The following is a 20,548-nucleotide window of genomic DNA, read 5'->3' on the forward strand; positions in this document are numbered from 1 at the left end:
ACGGTAAAATTATATTATAACCCATATTCACTATATTTATTGGCCCGTATATTTAGTCATTATTTAATATATTATCACAGGCGTGCAATAAATAGAAGCGAAAATTTTTATATTCTTCCATATGGGATAAAGGGATTCGGATTGAACACCAAACCCGAATCCGGTTATCCCATATGGAAAAAAATAAAAATACGTAGCTGTATATATTAAATGTGATGACTGACCTCTTAAAAAGTTCTCTCCTAACTCTTTGGCCCATGATAAATCAACCTATCGCTGAATAATTATCAATTAATATTATTTTTAAGTACACTTTCGGTGTGGATATCGAAAACCGATATCCACAACTGATATCCAATGTCGTCATCCTCCCCCCTAAGAGGGAGACGGATGCCGACATCGAGATGGATATCGGTATCGGATATCGGCACTGTATCCGATACCGATATCCGATATCTGGATATCAGAATGAACGGATACCGAAAAATTGACTTTCCGGTATCCGATACGGTATCCGTCCCGATACCGGCATCCGGTACCGGTATCGGGACGGGCAAACGCTAGGATTACGGCTCTACAAGAAAAGAAACCAAAATGTTCAAATCCGAATGGAACCGAAGAGCTCGCAATGAGTTTGTCTAAGTGGGGGCCAGAGCTCCCTCCTTCGGCGGTGGCTTTGAGGGCCTTCTCTTTCACCTAGACATGGTCGTTCTGTTCTTTTGGTGCGAATTTGTGCGAATTGTTAGTTCTGTTCGGTTTTCTGAACAGAACAAAAACTAATTCGAACAGAACATCGCATAGTCCCGTGTTCTATTCTTTTGTTCGCTTTGTGCGAATTTTAATCTAATTTTGTGCAAATGTGCGAATTTTGGGCGTTTTTGAAAAAGAAAAAGAACAGAACAAAAAACAAGGCCCTGTTCGTGTCTACTTTCACCTTGCTAGCGGCCGGGGCTGTGCCGTTCATGAGGGCCTTGACTCTCCGGCCGATCTCCTCCCCCCGACCATCTCGTGGTCCCTGTCCCAGCTCCATTCGCTGGGCCATTCTCCAAGCCCGCTCTTCTCCACCACCATGGCGTTGAGCCTCTGGTCACCTCCGCGCGGCCAGGCCAGCAAACCTCACCCCTCTGGTCACCTCCGTCACAGAGTTCCAGCCACAGTGGCTCAGGAATCCTCCCACGGCGGGGTGGTCCAGAACTGCCTGCTTGTCCACCCACCCGTTCACCACCTTCCCTCTCCTCTCCACCCTTCCGAGGAACCCTTCTCCCAGAAGCTCATTCATGGATCGTGCATCGTCTTCCCCCTCCTCCTTGTCGACCTTTTTCGTTTTCACCACCCACAGGAACCTACAGCCGCTGTTCTCCAGTCCCGCGGCGAGCTCCCTCGTCTGCTCTGGCGGAAGAGCCGTTGGACTGCCGAAGCTCACGTAGACCACGGAGGAGTTCGGCTGCGCGTCGAGCCAGGCCATGGAAGGAGCATCCGCCAAGTTGCCGGAGGGTGGTAGGAGGGGGCCGACGGGGATGACCGGTGGGAGGCCCGCCACGACCTCTCCGGCGTTGAGCGTGGCCAGAGTCGCCGGCTCGAGCGCTTCCCAGGTGTTGACGATGATCCCGTCGGCGTCTGCCATGGTTTTCCCGTTCTCGGAGAACTGCACGGTGAAGAGATTTTTCGGGTCTCGCAGAGGTTGAGGGAGGGCGAACGGTGGCAGATCCTCTGCTAGGCCGGGTATCTTGACGGTGGCGTCGCTGACGCAGGCTGCTATTCGAGGATTCGAAACGTTGAGGGAGGTGAGCATATGCAACGGGCGACGGGGAAAAATGCGGAGGTAAGAGGCACGTCAAGAATTAGGGCAGAGGGGAGGAGATGCAGACGAGAGGATAAGACCGAGGAGGTGGGCTGCCCGGCAGACTCTCTCCAACTGGAGGAAGAAGAGATCTGTAGCAGCGGAAGCTGTTAAGAAATGTGAGATGCCAATATGAGATCTAGAAGAGAGGAGTAGAGAAGAATAGAGAAGGGCATTCAGCTGATGTAAGGATTCTGCTGATAACGGTCCACTGCTATTATTTCAAAATAGCAGTATAACGGTAAACTGCCGAGCGTAATCTTTACATCCTTCTCTTCGAGCGTTATTTCCTTAACAGAAGCCTCAAATGGCGGGAGGGGAAACTCGAGACGGCGAAACAACGGGGAAGAGGAGATGAATGCGGCGATGTGGTCAGCCTCAATGGCGGAGACGACTGGCGTGGGCCAGACGAAGGTGATGCGGCTGACGCAAGCTGCCAGCACGGCGGCGAGGCGGAGGAAGGAGTGAGATGGCCCACCCCGGCGCTGGGAAGCATAGCGAAGTGAGGAACCCCCACCTCCGACATAGCCGGCGCCATGCAATTAGCGGACCCGTCTGCCTATCGACTCTGACGACAAAGATGTAGTATTATCCGTTAGACATTTGAACTGTCAGGTTTTGAATCCTTTGGCTCGATATTTAAGCAAAAACTGGATGCAGCTAAAAGATCGTCAGGATTCGCGTGAAAGTGGGAATGCAATTACATGATCCTGTGGCTTGTGCAGAGTCCCGGATCTAGCAGGGATATTTCCGTCATGAAGGCGACGTGCTCCATTATTTATGGTGACGCTTAGTTTTGGGTTACGTGTCCTACTAGGGTTCTCCCGTTCCGATACAGAGTCCCGACGTGTCCTATACCTATACCTAACTTCGGTTAGGTTTGGGTGTCGGTTGGTCCGGTATCAATTCGGTGTAAACTTAATCCAGCCATAAATAAATATATTTATATCATACTTGACCTATTACTTGATATATTACATAATATATACTATAACTTGTAAATTATATACATTGATTATATATCAATTACTATACATATCATAATATATATAAATAGATATAAATATACACTGCAGATATATATAAATCTTTATTATACTTTAAAAAAACATTATTATCATATACTATATAATATTATACATTATAATATAAGATACATATGTATTATATTACACTATTCTACAAATATATATACCTAATATTAAATAATACCCAGGAATTTGGCGCGGGAGAGAGAGAGAGAGAGAGAGAGAGAGAGAGAGAGAGAGAGAGAGAGAGAGAGAGAGAGAGAGAGAGAGAGAGAGAGAGAGAGAGAGAGAGAGAGAGAGGGAGTGAGGGGGAGAGAGAGAGCGTGAGAGTGAGAGAGAGGGAGTGAGGTAGTGAGGGAAAGAGAGAGCGAGGGAAGGGGGAGATAGAGAGAGAGAGAGAGGGTAGAGGTTTAACCAGGCGAGAAGAGGGTGCAACGAACGAGGGACAACTATGTCATGTGGAAAATACAGGTATTACCCACCCTGAAATCCCACAAACTCCTTTCTCATATCACAGAAGAGCCACCACTGGAAGCTCGCAATCCTGAAAACGATTAATACCTTCCAAAACCTCATCAGTGCGCTTGTTTCTGCCGGGGAACGCCCGGACCACCGTACACTCATTCAGGTCCTTCTTCGAGGCTTAGGACCGCAATACGGCGCCATCATCACACCGGTACGTACCTCTCCCTTTCCAATGAGTCTGGAAACGGTTATCTCTCACCTCCGAGAGCACGACGCGATGCTCACGCGGCACCAAGTGATCAAAGACTCTCCCGCAGGTTTTCCGGCCACCGTTCATCAAGCTCAAGTGGCTCCTTCAGTCAATAACCAGTCTCGAGCAAAAGCCGATAACTCCAACCGAGGACGTGATGGCTTCGGTAGAGGAAATGGGCGAGGACCCCCCACGTTCTAACACTAATCCAAGTTTGCCGCGACCACCTCCATGATGTCAGATATGCGCTCGTCATGGCCATCGCGCTCTCGAGTGCTACGAAAGGTTCAATCGAACCTATACCCCTCAAGATCCTCATACCACAACCACACCTGTGGCAGATGCTCGCAGCACCTACTCCCCCTCACAAACCTCATGTGACTCCGGAAATCATTCACACCCTCAAGCGTACAGCACGACGTCTTCCAGCCACCGTTCCTCATCCTACTGGTATCCAGATAGTGGAGCTACACACCACGTTACTCCAGACGCCAACCTAATCATTGATCCTCAACTCTACAACGGCACCGACAAGATATACGTCGGAGATGGCACAGGTTTGTCCATCAACTCTATAGGTTCCTCCTCTTTATCTTCCGCTACTCGCTCACTACATCTCAAAAACATTTTACATCTCCCTAAAATCACCCGAAACCTTCTTTCGGTACGACAATTCACTCAGGATAATAATGTCTCGGTCGAATTTTTTCCTAACCTCTGTCTCGTGAAGGATCCACTCACCAGCCGGATCCTCCTTTGGGGCAGCATTGACGTGGGCATGTACTGTCTTCTGTCGGTACATCCTCGACAAGTTTTTGTGGGTGAATGCAGCTCCTCCACAACCTGGCACAATCGACTCGGACACCCTTCCTTTCGGATTTTTCAAAACATTATCAAACATTTTGGTCTTCCGACCATGCACTTATCTAATTCATCAGCTTGTGAATCTTCTTGTGTTTCTAAAGCTCATCAATTGCCATTTCGCCCGGTGGCGCACCAGTCGACTAAGCCACTCCAGCTCATTCACTCGGACCTTTGGGGACCGGCGCTTGTCGGCTCCCATTTAAATTTCTTATTTTATGTGTTGAGGTTTTTGTGTTTTAATGTACATTAAATTACAATAGTAATCATGACTTTATAAATTAATAAGTTCTTTGAAGTTAAAGGTTTTAAAATATTAAGAGCTATTAATATAATTTTTAATAAAAGTTGTTAAAATCTTCTGTATAATTAAAATGCTTTTTAAATATTCTGAAAATGTTTTAAAATGTTTTAAATAATATAAAGGGCGTTTTAGGTTTTAAAGTGTCTTTAAAATATTGATTTATATTTTAAAAAATATTTTAAAATGTCAAAAAATAAAAAAATTAAAAGAATTTTTATTGAATGAGAAATGGTTTTTTAATCATTTTTATTTATTTATTTTGGGTTATAAAGGGCCCAATAAGGCCTAAATGGGCGGAGCCCATTAGCCTTAGTGGCGGACCCAACGGGCGGACTTAACCAGTTAAGTCCGCGGTCGGGTCCGCAATAGAAAGTTTAAATAGAAAAAAAAAAAAAAAACGGGGCGGGCGGGAGTGTAACCCTCGACCTCCGCCCCGACAACGTGGCGCTTTACCAGTGCGCCACGTGTGCACTTTAATATAGAAATAAAATTTCTATGTTTAACTTACTTTGGACCCGATAAATCGAATTAGGAAATTCGATTTATTCCAAAGGTCGAGTCCGACGGTTGACTTTCCAAAATTCATTTGTTATTTCTAAAAATCACATGTTTTCCGACTTTTGGAATTCCTATACTAAACCTAACTACTTTAGTTAGCACTAATTACTATAATTAATTTTTTAATTAAGGAAATTTTCTATAAAACTTTGAAAAATCATAAAAAATTAATTACAGCTCCTTTTGAGCTCGAATTTTTCTTTGAAATTCTCAGAAAATTACAATCTACCCCTCTAGCACTATAAATACCCCTTCAGAGCAAGGGTTGAGCACCTACTGGGAAAACCATCTCTCTTGAGCTCCTCTTTGAAGAACAATGTGCTCCCTCTTGTGAAGTTCTTCCCCTTCAATCAGTGTGCTTGTGCTTCTCTACTCTCAAGGGAAGTTTTTCATTTTCATCACTCATTCATTTACTGAATAGGGTAATAGTTTCCTCCACAACCATTGAGTTAGTGGTGATTTTTATGAGATTTTGTGAAGGATAGTGAAGGGATTGATATTATTTTTGAAAGCGATTAAGAGGAATTGATTTGTTGATCTTGAAAGTACTTCTGAGACAGATTTGCAGAATTGATCTTGATATCACATTTTGAATCTTAGTGCATTTGATCATTCATACATCATTGAGAGCGGTGATTGACCTTTGATCAATCACGGGGAGCGGTATATCGTTTCTGCCACTAATCTGAACAGGTGTTGAAGATCGAGAAGGTAGGGAGGTGACGTTGGTGGCACCAAGGACGTGACGGTGACGAGGGAAGTGGACGTACGAGGAAGAGCTCATGACGGTCTACCCGAAGGCGATTCGGGGGTGAAGCTCGTGCACCCAAGGACGTGACGTACCATCGGAAGACTCCTCTGTAGAGGCAACTCGGTGAGTTGGGTTGGGGTGCCTTACAAGGGAGGATCCTTAGAAAGGTTATCCTGAGTCCTAATTAGGACTCGAAGGGGGGCCTTGGATTGACTCGATCACTAGCGGATCGAGGAACCAAGTAAATCTTGTGTTCGAGAGAAAGAAGGTGAGCGACAATCCAAGGAATTTTAAAAGTAATTTAGGCAAATTAAAAGTAAATGAGCTAATTCAACCCCCCTCTTAGCTTCCATCATTATGTTATCTTTATAGATGACTACAACAGATATATCTGGATCTATTCCCTGAAAGCCAAGAGCGACTTCTACTCCACATTCCTAGGTTTCCAGGCCCTCGTCGAACGGCAGTTCAACTCGAAACTTCAAACCTTTCAGTTCGATTGGGGAGGCGAATTTCAAGCCCTCACCAAACACTTTCGTGACCATGGGATCCTTCATCAGGTCTCCTGTCCACGTTTTGACTGTGTTTTTTAGGATTTTATGATAGAATTTGAAAGTTATTTATGAGATGATTAAATTCTAATTGTTTGATGATTATTTATTTATCAAAGTTTCTTTGCGGATGAATCCATGACTTTCATGGAAATCTTAGTAGAAAATTGGGCATATCAGAAAAGTTTCTCTAAGAATAAAATGATTACAACCCCTAAGAGAGGAGTGGAAATGGATCTCCAGTTCCACGTGATGAAAAGGGATATCGATAAGTTGAGTATGAATATGGGGGAACTAACGTGTCATATGAAAACTTTGGTGCAGGGACCTCAAATGCAACTTTATAATTCGAGGTTAATCATGTTTCAAATGTTTATGTCTCTTTTTTTTCCTCAAACGATCACGTTGACGAAGCATGCCCAAAGATGGAGTAAATGAACACCTTCGGACAACCCAACAACGATCAAGGTAAATAAAATACAAAAGGGAATTTCAGCGGGGGAAATTGGAACAGAGGAGACCAGAAACTTTTCCAAGGACTAGGAGGGAGAAATTCTTTTAAAGCTAAACCTTTTATCCCTAACCAATCTTCATCTTATTCTAAGCCTTTTTAAGCTCAAATTCTTCTAACCCTACTAATGAAACCTTGAGTAGAACAATTAGGGGATTACGGGAAGATAAGAAGAATCAGCAGAGCCTGATTAAGCAGCAAGGATCTACTATGCAACAGATAAAGATGAGTTGTATCAACTCAAGAGGAGTGTGGAACACCAAGATCAACATCTAAACATGAAGATGAAAGGTAAAGTTGATGAATATGATCATTACATAAAAAAAGGTCAACTCACAACACAACCTCTTGTTAATCCTACGAACATTTGTTCAATTTATAGTGATGTTTTTAATGAGGATACCTTATTTATTGATATGGAAAAATAAAATGATAATAAGAATGTAAATAATAAGAATGTAAATGCAATATCTAATCTTAGGAATTGAAAGAGACTAGATGACCCATATGTATCTACAGGAAAGGAGAAACCAATAGAAGTTTTAGAAGAGTCTAAGGATAGGAATGATGAGAAAGAAAATAAGGAGGATATCATTAAATCCCTTAATAAATGATAACCAAATCCTAAAGATTATATTCCTCCCATTTCTTTCCCTTGGGCTTTAAAGCCTTCAAAAGAGAAACCTTATGATTCGCAAAGTGTTAGTTCCTTTAGTAGATGCTATTAAAAATATTCCTTCTCATGAAAAATATATTAAAGAAATTTTTACTCCCACTAGAAACCTAAGAGAGTTCATCTTTCCCAAAGTGTAAGTTCGATCCTATTGAATGAAATACCTAGGAAAATAAGAGATCCGGAAGCTCCATTGATCAAATCTGAAGTTGAAGGTATGATTTTTAATACATCTCTATTATATTCAGGAGCTAGTATCAATGTGATTCCAAAGGGTTTATATGATAAACTTAAATTTGGAGACTTAGAGCCATTGTGTTAGAACTCCAATTAGCCGATGGGTCAACTAAGGAACCATATGGGAAGTTAGAAGATGTGATTATTGAAGTGAAAAAATTATCATATCCCTGTTTATTTTCTAGTAGTGTATATGAAGACATAAGGAAATCTATGTCATGCCCTATTATTTAGGAAGGCCCTTTCTAGCCACTACTAGAGCTGTAACAGATTGGGGTAAGGGGCTGATAGCATTAAATTTTGGAGGAAATGAAATTAACTTCCCTATTTCCAATACTATGAGAGCTCCTAGTGATAGTGGTGAGTACATGTGTTTGGTGAGTTTGGTTGAGGAATATGATTTTGGGTTTGATTTACGTCGTCTTCAATTATTTACAGTTGATACGGAAGATGTAGAAAATGAGATATATGAAGATTTCCCAATTTTCTTCCTTCTTCTGAAATAGAGCTTAAAAATTTTCCTTCTCACCTTAAGTATGCATCATTAGGCCCAAAAGATTCTCTTCCTGTCATTATTTCATCTACATTATCCAACACGTAAGAATGAGAATTAATTAAGGTATTATCATGTTATCAAGAGGTTATCACTTGGAAAATTGAAGATATTAAAGGAAATAGACCTGATATTTGTGAGAATAGAATCTTGATAGAGGAACATTCTAAACTTTCTGGAATCCCTTAGAGAAGATTGAACCCACATATGTTTCAGGTTGTGAAGAAAGAAAACCTTAAGTGGCTAAAAGCGAGAGCTTAACAGCGTAAGAAAGAAAGATGAATATCCTCTTCCATTCATTGACCAAATCCTTAAAAAATTATCTGAACAAAATTCTTATTGTTTTCTTGATAGATATTCATGAAATGATAAAAAAAAACAACATTTACATGTCCGGTAGGTACCCTTGCTTTCAAGCGCATGCCTTTAGGTCGATGTAATGCACCCACTATTTTTCAGCGATGTATGAACGTAATGTTTTCAGATTTAGTGGGGGATTGTTTAGAGACTTTTATGGAGGATTTATCTGTATTTGGCTCATATTTTGATGCATGTTTAGCTAATTTGGCTAAAGTTTTGCAGAGATGCGCGAAGAACAAGTTGGTTCTTAGTTGAGAAATATTCCACTTTATAGTGGAGGAGGGAATAGTGTTAGGACATCAAGTCCGCAAGGGTGGGTTTGACGTGGACAAGGCCAAGGTAGTAGTGATCAAGGACCTTCCTCTTTCAACCACACTCAAGAAACTTAGAAATTTCCTAGGCCACGCCGGTTTCGATAGGAGATTTATTAAAGACCTCGCTAAAATCTCCAAACCTTTGACTAACTTACTTTCAAAAATGTCCATTTCATTTTAGATGAAAGTGTTAAAGATCCTTCGTGAAGATCAAAGAATCTCTAGTTCACTCTCTGGTTTGCCATTCGAACTCATGTGTGATGCTTCAGGCTTTGCGGTAGGAGAGGTTCTAGGGAAAAGGTTAGACAAGAAACCCGTGGCCATCTACTACGTTAGCAAGACCTTAGGTGGAGCTCAGGTAAATTACACAAGCACGGAGAAGGAATTTCTAGAAATTATCTTTGCTTTAGAAAAGTTCTGTTTGTATTTATTAGGTAATAAGATAGTTGTTTATACCGATCATTCTGCTTTGAAGCTTTTACTTTAAAAAAAAGAGACAACCTAGATTAATGAGGTGGATTTTACTTATGCAAGAATTTATCATAGATATCAAAGATATGAGAGGAGTAGAGAATGTAGTAGCTGATCACCTTTCTAGGCTCTCTATAGATACACAGACACCTATCATTGATACTTTTCCCAATGACTACATTTTAATATCAAAAGCCAAACCTTACCTTGGTATTCACATATAGTTAATTATCTAGGTACCTTATTGATTCCAGATGAGTGGGATACATATGATCGAAATAGGTTTTTCAAAATAAATCCAATTTTATTATTATGAAGAACCCCAATTGTTCCACGTAGGAGTTGATCAAGTCTTTAGAAGATGCATACCCAAGGAAGAACAATGGAGCATTTTGAATTTCTGTCATGATTCCTTTTGTTGAGGAAAATATGTAAGTAGAATTACAGAAATTAAAGTCCTACAATGTGGTTTTTATTGGCTAACATTATTTAAGGATGCTTATAAATTCTCTTCTAGTTGATTGGAGTGTCAAGCGGCAATAAATATAAGGAACAATGATCGTATGCCATTACAGCCCATTATTAAGGTTGAGATTTGTGATTTTTGGGATATTGATTTCATCGGGCCTTTCCTACTTCATAGGTTTATGAATACTTTTTGATGGCTGTTGATTATGTATCTCGATGGGTAAAAAGAATGATCATAGAGTGGTAGTGAAATTTATTAGACAAAATATCTTTGTGAGGTTTGGATGTCCTAGGGCTATAATCAGTGATGGAGGGAGTCATTTTAATAATAATAAATTTAGTTCCCTTATTAAAAAATATGGATTAGAGCATAGGATCACCTCACCTTATCATCCGTAAGCTAATGGACAAGAAAATGCGTCCAACAGAGAAATCAAGAAAATCCTTAAGAAGATCATACGTCTGGTTGGAAAAGATTGATCAAGTAGACTCTATCATGCATTTTGGGCATATAGGATAGCCTATAAAATCCCCTTAGGAATGTCCCCACATAGGTTCATCTTCCAGTGGAGATTGAGCATAAAGCTTATTGGGCTATTAAGCAATTTAATCTCTCTTTAGATGTTACAGGGAAGAAATGTTTTATTGCATGTGCATGAACTTCAAGAACTCCCGAACGAAGCGTACAAGAACTCAAAGATCTATAAAGCCAAGATTAAAGCCTTTCATGTCATGCACCTTAACCGACGAGAATTCCATGTGGGGCAGAAGGTTTGGCTTTATAACTCACGATTAAAACTTTTTCCAGGGAAATTGAAGTCGCGATGGGATGGGCCGTTTGAGATTATCGAACTCTTTGAAAATGGTGTGGTCACAATTTCTGAACCAAAAACCTATGCCCAGTTCAAAGAATGGTCAACGACTTAAACCATTCATAGACTTTTCCTCGTTACCTCAGTCCAAATCAATATATCTTGAAGAGCTTCCCGAGTCTCCGGAACCACCGCCATCCACCTAATCAGTTTACGTCTTCTTTTGTTGTTTATTTCTGTTCTTTACTTGAGTATGTCTTATTTATGCTTGCTTTGGTCATTTCGTTTTCAGAAAAGGGCATTCCTGGAGGAATTGGTTCACAAGGAAAATGGAAAGGATTTACAACTCTACACGCAAGGCTTAAGCGATACACTCCCCTTCACTGTTTGAAAATTCTTATGCCCCTGAAATTTATGTTCTCTTTACTCATGCATTGAGGACCATGCATATTTTAGTTGGGGGAGGGAATTTCAGATAGTAAGAATTTCTAGGCTATTATGAACATGTGCTAAAAGAATATTGTAAAATTCATTCTAAATCTTTAGAATTTTGTAAGTATTAAGTGTATATTGTGTCATTATAGATCTTATAAGTGAAGGGATGAGTATTGACTTAGTGGTTGTAAATTAAACCCATGGGATATTGAGCTGCAATAACATTAAGTTGACCTTTGAGTGTAACATAAACCGAGGATTGGGTAATCACATGGTGGACGTGGTATGGGATAAGATGGAGTGAAATAGAGAGCAAAAAAGTGAGAACTCCTTAGCTTGATGATAGCCGAACCTATGTAGTGTAGGGATTTTCACCGCTCAGTATCCTCTAAGAGTGCATTGAAACTTTTCTTTGGTTACCTATTTTCACGTGACAAACCTTTCGCTATTCCCATTATGTAGTACCCACTTCCAGCCTCATTTATGATTCTTGAATCCCAAGTGATTCCATGCATGTATACATCCCTTGCATTTTTACACTTCATCATGTAAAAATACCACTTCATCTTGTACTCCATTTTTTGTATAATTCCATGATAACATGCATAAATAAAGTCAATTATGCTCTAAAGTGCATGGAATAAGCATGAATTATCATGTTTATTTTTCTTGTCATCATACCCCCAACTAATCATTGCTAGTCCCCTAGAAGTGTGGAAGGGATTTTATTTAGAATCACCATGGGATTGCCTGCGGGAGAATGTCATCTTTCGATCTAAAAAGTCAAGAATGAAATACCAACTTACTAATTGTATTTCCACTGCTCACATGAGAACTCCATGGCTAGGTCAAACTTCCTAGAGGATGTTGGGATTTTCTCAACGGCTATAGCTCGAAGACGAACTTTAGTCGTAGTAGAGGTTGGGCATATCAGTGAATCTAACACCATAAAGAGGAGATGATCCTCTCTCTCTCTCTCGGTGTCTCTCTCTCTCAAGAAGCGGAGCTGCATCATTACCCATTCTATCTATCAATCGCTCATTCACTCATAATGGAGGCTACCTAGTGTAAAAGACCCCCACCCACCCACTCACCTCCAAGAGTGCACCGTGAAAGTATGTTTCTACTTTGTGTGATTTGCATAGAAAGGTGGCTGAAGTAAGAATGATAGACTGCTTTGGAGAAGGCTATGATTAGGGTGCAAAATGTGTAATATATATGAGAAAGAAAGGTCCCACTTATGAAGACTAAGATCTCAGATGATATGCATGCATGATTATGGATAATGCTACATTGATGAGAATGAGTGATAAAAAGAACAGCCTCGTACATGAGAAATGTACGGCCTCGTACATGAGGCTCGTCCATCGTTCTGGGACACGTCATCGCCACTTCTCGCTCATTCAGACCAATATTATCGGTTGATGGGGAAACTCATTTACCTCATAGTGACACGCCCGACATTGCATATGCGGATAGTGTCTTGAGCTAGTTCATGCATGAACCACATCAAGTTCATTAGGCATGAGCTTTACAGGTACTTGCGTACATCAAAAGTCCACCTAGAAAAGGGTTCCTTTATCGACGACATCATTATCTTCGAGTTGAAGCTTATTCAGATGTGTCGTATGCGGCTGACCCATGGGATCGCAAATCTACTACCTATATGTTGGTGGCAATCTGGTCACTTGGCGTTCTTGGAAGCAAAAGGTGGTCGCCTACTCCAGCGCGGAGTTCAAAAATCATGCTGTGGCATCCACAGTTCTAGAGATGGTATGGCTTAAACTTATGCTACAAGGACGTGGCATAGAGCCTCCTACACCTATGCCTATGCACTTTGATAATCAAGCTGCCATCTTCATCACCAAGAATGAAGTGTTCCACAAGAAACCAAACATACTAAGGGGGACTACCATTTCATTCGTGATAAAGTAATGGCAGGAATTATCTCAACCCCATTTGTCGCATCATATCAGCAACTTGGGCACATCTTCACCAAGAGCCTACCAGGTGTCTCCTATGATGGGATCAACACCAAGATGGGCATGATGTGTCTATAGGCCTAATCTTCTCTTTCTCTCTCCTCTTATTCATTAGTCCCACATAGGTTAATTCTCTCTTTGTTAGCCTATATAAGGCATGTAATCCTTTCATATTTCTTACATGAATACAATCATTTTGCGCTCCACAAATGACCATAGGAGATGTACGAAGTTCCATACACTAAAAAAAGCAGGTCCATTATTCTAAGACTCTCATAAGCACGAATTTGTCGTTGCTGACATACATCAGAATCCCAAAATTAGGTAGTAATTCATCCTGAAATCATGAAGTTATGCTAATTCTAAGATGAAATACTATATTTACATGAGTTTGCATCCTAACCCTTGCATGCATCATTTATGTATCTTATGTGCTTAGTTTGTGAGACTAATCCCACTTGACCTATCCAAATTCAAGTTGTTAACCTCTCACACTTTTCATGAGTATTTCAGCACTAGGAAACAGGAAAGGGTATGCAATACGAATGAAATGATACCAACGACAATCCAAATGTCCTCTAGCCGACACATGGCCAATTAAGTTTTTCTAGTAATTAAGGATCATCCTTTCATATTAGGATGATCCATGAATTCAGGGAGTCGATCCGATCATATTCCATGCATTTAAGGTATCCAAAAGATAATTAAGTCTCCAAAGATAGGTTTTGATGATATATGAGAAATATCAGGATTTTATGCATGATTTAAGACTTTTATGATTTAGATAGCTGAAGGATAGAATTCGTGATCCAATGAAAAATTTATATGGACAAAAATGTTGCCACGTGGCGTAAACACCCATGAGACACATGGCACCCGCAGGAGTGCAAGGTCTGCAATGTGGGATAGGCGCCCACGTGGTGCTTATGTGGCATCTAGGGAGCACACAAATGGTGCACAATGTGGCCTGCATGTGGCACACACGAGGCACGCAGAAAGATGAAATTAGGGGGCACATTAAGTGCATTTCAAATATGCATACAATGGTCTTAATTTTTACCCGATGTCATTCATTTATTTAAGAATCTGGGACTATGTTAATGCGCTTGGTGCGATCGGGACCATCCAATCACACCACGTAATCATGTCCAATGGATCTGACCACCTGATGTGACCAATTACAATCACATCACATGGTCAAAGTTGGAACACACGATCGTGTTCAGCAGATCACGATTGATGCATTCTCTCTGCTCTCTCCTCCCTCTCCCTTAAAATTTTAAGGGTGGTAGTGATGCAACACGTCAGATGCCGGGATCCACAGCACGTACTACAACCATAAACTAGGATAACATGACCAAAAAGGATGCATTGGCATGATGATGATGCAAAATCAGAAATCCAATGAGAAGCAGAGCTCTATGGCTGACCTAGGGTGAAACTCTAGGAAAAATCTGGGCATCAGGCCAGACTCCCAAAATGCGACAGATTTTCAAGAAAACCGACGGCGCGGAATACCACAATTGGGGTAGTCCCCCGACGGCGCGGAATACAACAAGGAACCTAACTCAGCTAATCCCCGACGGTGGAACACACAAGACCGGCACTGAACATGATAATAATACTCAAAGTGGAGTGCAGAGGTATGACCTGAGGGGGCGTCAGCGTCGGCGTCAGAGGTCACTCCGTTCTCTAGGCTGTGACTACGAACTTCTTGGCGGAAGCCTAGGGTGTAACCAAGGCATTCCGATCCAGCTCTGTCGTACGTCCGAGATCCAAGAGCAGGGATCCACGAGGGATAAAGGAGCATGGGCACAAGGGCAAACGTGATCAGAGATGATTACAGACTTCTTGGCAGCAACCTCGGGCATACCCGTGGTGTTCGAGTCGGCTCCGCTGTATCTCGTACTTGACCACAGAGTTATGGAAGCTTTATCAGCGCGGGGCACTACGAAATGGTGCGTCCAAGCGTTCAACAATGGATGTGGAGGCCGTCAAAGTGGCCTGGACAGGACCAGGAGGGCGTTTGGTCCTCTTTGGACCTGGCTGGGCCAAATTGAGGCCGGACTAGATTGGGTTGGGCCACCCTTGATCGGTTTGGGCCCGGTCAAAGGGATATGGGCCGAACTGAGTCGACATCAGCAGTTTTGGGCTGCTATGGATCGGTCTGGCTGGACTAGTCGGTAGGTTTGGGCCGGCCTGGACTGGTCTGGTCTGGGTGTCCAACTCGACTGGCTCAACTCGGTCGACCAAACCGAGTTGGGCCATCAGCTCAGATCAGCCTGAGTGGAATCGGCCAATTCAACTCGACTGATTCAGACGACCTGAGCAGGGGCTATGGCGGTCGTCAACTGGGGTAGAGTGGCGGAGCGGCGAGCAGCGGAGTGGTGCACAGCACGGTGGAGAGGTGCGCAGCGCGACGGAGAGGTGCACGGCACGGTGGAGCTTTTCAGACGGTCAGAATCCGGAGGGTCGAGAGCAATGGCGACCGGAGAGGGGAGACCGGCGGCAGCGACTACCAGATTTCAGAGCCACAAGGCCCGAGCATAGAAAATGAAATGGAATTCGGTGGCTGGTTCATGCTTGGGCGTTGGCGCGGGAGGCGTGAATGTCTGACGGTGGCAATGCGGCATGACGATCGTTGGGGTGGAACATGGTGGCGCTGCTTCTGCTGGGCGCGATCGGATCTACAGAATTATACTAAATTAAAAGAGTTCTCCCCATGGGGGAAGAGAGGCGGGGAACCTCGAAAAATAAACAAGAAACTTGATTTTCTTCAAGAAATTCCCAAATGTGCGATGGGACACCCTCTTCCCATTTATAAGGGGGAGGCGGATGCCGTAACAGGCTCGATTTAGGGGTCGCCAAAAAGGGCCGCCATCTGACGGGCTCATCTGACGTGTCTACTTATGCAAGAAAATACTGATGGGACGGCCAAAAATACATATGGGTTGTCCCTAAATGCGTGCATAATTCAAAGTTTTAAAATTGAAAGAAATCAAACCACCGTGTACTCGAGAAGTCTCATCACACAGTATACGTCAAATCTGGGTCCTTTGCATCGGCTCTGGCTTCGCGATGCAGCCACTCACGTGCTAAGGAAGGGTCTTCAAAAATGGTCTCCCATCAGGTACATGTCATGTTTCTAGGCCTCCCGACTGCGATCATCGCCATTGAACGACCTAGAAAGCTTTTGATCTGAAAAACATAGCGAAAATGTTAAAAAATAATTAAAAAATGAAAAATGAAGCTATAAATGTCTCAATTTGTATCCTTGGTATCTTTTGATGTACATATCTTATTGGGATGAAATTTGAATGGTAGATTCCCCATAAATTATCTTCTCAATGATATGCTTATTTGTTGTGGATTTGAGTTCAAAATAATTTACAAAAACCACTAAAACCTAAAATAACCCTATAAATTGTATTTTCTTTCGCTCTCTTCATGATTTTTGTTCACCTCTTAGCATCAGGTACCATAAGAAAACAAAGGAAGTTCAATGCCCACTCTTAGGATTTTTTTATGCTTGGGAGTGTTGTGGAGGTGTATTCAAGGATCAAATCATCGTTGTGTACCCCGATCAAGGATGGACATGACAAACGGGCTTTTTGTGTAGGTTTGGACATTGTTTCATCCTTGTAATCCTTCCATTATTAGTTTAGACGGTTCTCCACTTTCCTACAGCAGATTTAATAATTTCATTTCATAAAAGAATCCAAATTAGTACATTTTATCATCTCTCCTTCATAGCTCATCGTGTTCTTGTTCCTCTCATCTTCGAAATCATCCCATAATTCTTCATCTTCCCCCTAAATTCAGCTCCCTAGACTTATAATTGTCACTTTGTCAACCCCTAGAAATATTCTATTTTGAGTACCTAGGCTCCCTGAGGTTCAAACCTTACTTAAGCATTGTACCAAGTTAGGTAATATAAATTTTATGGCATGACACTCTAACAACACCAATCATCTAATTAAAAACCTAAATTCAAGCACATCAGATATTATTACATCACATATTCTAGCACATCTGGTTGGAAAGTTCATAACAAATTTTGGCGTAGTCAACATGATCTCTGATCTTATCACATTGTTATGAGATAATTGTGGTGATAATGCACTATTGAAAGATCTAGGGTCTCATCAAAAGTTGAAAGACATTATGATGCTTTTCACTTGAGTGAGAGATTGATAAGCCGATTTTATTAGTTTAAAATAGTCATTGCAGGACTCGTGCTTATACAATAATATTTATAATAAAACCTTTAAATCACTAACTCTAGAGAGTGTAGTGTTGAGAAAAGGCGTCGGTCCAAAGAGAGGATAGGTTAGAGGATATAATTGATTAGGATTTATGAAATTATAATTGTTAAACAAGCCCTCTCTGGAAAGGCCTATGTAAGTGGGCCCAAGTCCACTTACATCTCTCTCTCTCTGTGGCACGTAGTCACGTCGTGCCCTAATTATTTTTTGTTCTTCTGTTTTCATTTTCTCTCTCCTCACGGACAAGAAACCTTCCCGTCAAACATGGTCTCAGAGCATCAGCTCCAATCGTGATCGCCTCCGGCGTCGTCCTCTGGCAACAACCCTTCCCGGCGATCTTCCTCTCTCTAGGAAGATCACCTTCCAGCACCTTTCCTGATGATCTTCCTCTCTCCGTTGACAGCCCTTTCCCAGCGATCTTTCTCTCTCGTTCCGGAGGTCTTTCTCTCTGCGCCTGTCTTTCGCGGTGGTCCTTTGATAAGCCTAAAAATGCGTGTAAATATGTCGTTGATTTGACAATTAGACTTATACAATAAATTTTATGAATACCCTTAATCACTAAATATAGAATATAGAGCAAGCAAGGGGTTGAACCACAGGGAGGCAGCAAGTAAGAATTTTTATCCAATTTTAATGAATTAATTCAAAGATGAATTAATTTTGCAATTAATAAACCTTAATTATGCTTAATAATGCTTTTAATTAATCAAAATCAAGCAAAAAAACTTAATTTTGATTTTTAGTATTTTGGTCAAAAAGCTCAAGATTGAATTATTTCAATTATAAGATCAGATTAATTCGGATTATTAATTTCCCAATTATTATAAAATTGTAAGACAATTTTTATGAATTAAAATTGGGAATTTCATAGTCAAGAAAGGGATTTTAAAATTGGACTTCATGATGAATGATTTTTCAAATCAAATTTTGTTGTTAGGTTTTTTATATATTAAATTAAATTTCCAAACAATAAAAATTGAAATCTAGAGAGAGAAACTAGACAAATTAACCTAGAGAGAGAACGTGAAGAAATTAGGGAAACGGAGAAATCTGACCCTAAATTAAAAATCTAATATTGCAGAAATGTTCAAAATTGATTTAGAATTAAATATTAAAAACCAGATCTTGAATCAAAATCAAAATGCAGTGCTAATTTCATTCAAAACTACTTCTAGTGCTAGTTTCACCCATGCCTTGGCGTTTTAGAATCGTTCAAGAAGAAGGTTGAAACACAAATCAGAAACTTACAGATTTGAGTGCAGAATCAAGAACTGCAGACTTCCAAGGCAACTCTTGTGTCTTTCCTGGCCAAATCCTTGGAGAGAGCTTCAAAAAGTAATCTTCGACCTTTTCCAGACCTCTATTTAAAGATCCAACCATAGGGATTGTAGAGGGGGAAAAGACAAACATGCCCTCAAAATTTCAGCCCAATCGGATATCTAGATCTCGAGATATCGTCATTTTACTGCAGACTAATCTAGGCCGTTGGATCATTTTAATTATTTAAGAAAACTGATTTTTCTTATTGGCTGACAGCTCTTCCTCCTTGTTTTCGCCGCCTTGGATCTCATTCTGCAACGTTTTTTAGCATTTACACGGGGCCAATCATTGAATAATGGATGCTCCTTTTGAATGGCTAAAAAGAAGCCACGTCATCCTCGTTAGCGTCTACAAAAAATAAAAAATAAAAAATGAGGTGAGCTTACCGCCGTTTTATTTAAAATACCCGGCGTTGATTTCCGCATGCATTTAATGCACGCGGCATATCGATGCCGCATAATTTAAATAAAACAACTTTAGATATACGTGTGTCGGTGGCCACGTGCATTTAATGCACTCGGCTAACCGACCATGTACGAGGGAGACTTATTATTTAATAAATGCATGTGTGTCGGTTGCCGTGTGCATTAAATGCACACGGCTAACTGACCATGTACGAGGTAAGTTATTTTTTTAATCAATGCACGCAAAAAAAGTTAAAAAACATACCTTTCCTCTCTCGCTGACCGCGCCACGTCGATGCCCTTTTAATAGAAGCATTCGCTCATTGTGGCATCCGGATTCGCGATGCCATAATGAGCCAATAATGTTCTTTTCTCTCTCTTAATTTTATATAAATAGCATACATCCATTTATTCGCCGAATTTTGGGCAAATGACGTGGATGCCCCTTGATATATATATAAATATATTATAAAATGCCAAATAAATAGAGTATATGTTATTTAAATACAAAAAATTCATTTCTTAACTAAATATTGATCAGAAAATTATATAAAAATATGGAAAAATTCCAGAAAAATTAGGAAATCCCTTACCAACCATGTAAAAAATATTTCTTCACTGAAATTAGGTTAAATTCCATGTAAAAATGATAAAAATTAGAAATAATAGTAAAGCCAAAGTGTAAGTCAATTATCTTCATTTTTATATGATAACATGCAAATATGGTCATTAAAACACATAAATATAAAGTAAAATTCATCAATTAATCATGTTAATTTGCAAGTTATCATCCTTCATCGCCGTTGCCGGTACCGCCATCATTCTGTCTTCCATCGTCGCCATCCGGCTCCCTCTATTTCTAACCTTCCATTAGTCTGTTTCTGGCCTTCCATCAGCTCGTTTTCGGCAATCTCTCCATCGCCGCCTCTGCCTCCATCGATGCCCCCATTTTATGTTGTCTCCGGCATCCGACGATCTCTATTTCGTCTCCCCGGCATCCGACGATCTCCATCTCATCTCCCAGCGTCCGATGACCAGCAATCGATAATTCTCCATTGTCGTCGCCCTCCACCACTGACCAGCGACCCTCACGTTGACCGGCGATATCTCTGACACTACCACATCATCTGTCCGC

The 20,548-nt window shown here is 41.1% G+C and overlaps 1 pseudogene; it reads right to left on the reverse strand.

The window, feature by feature from the left end:
• Positions 1-566: 566 nt before the first annotated feature.
• Positions 567-2,660, reverse strand: LOC144710057 (UDP-glycosyltransferase CGT pseudogene; annotated as a pseudogene).
• Positions 2,661-20,548: the final 17,888 nt, after the last annotated feature.

This window comes from Wolffia australiana, chromosome 12 (genome assembly GCF_029677425.1).
Source record: "Wolffia australiana isolate 7733 chromosome 12, ASM2967742v1".
NCBI classification, from domain to species: domain Eukaryota; kingdom Viridiplantae; phylum Streptophyta; class Magnoliopsida; order Alismatales; family Araceae; genus Wolffia; species Wolffia australiana.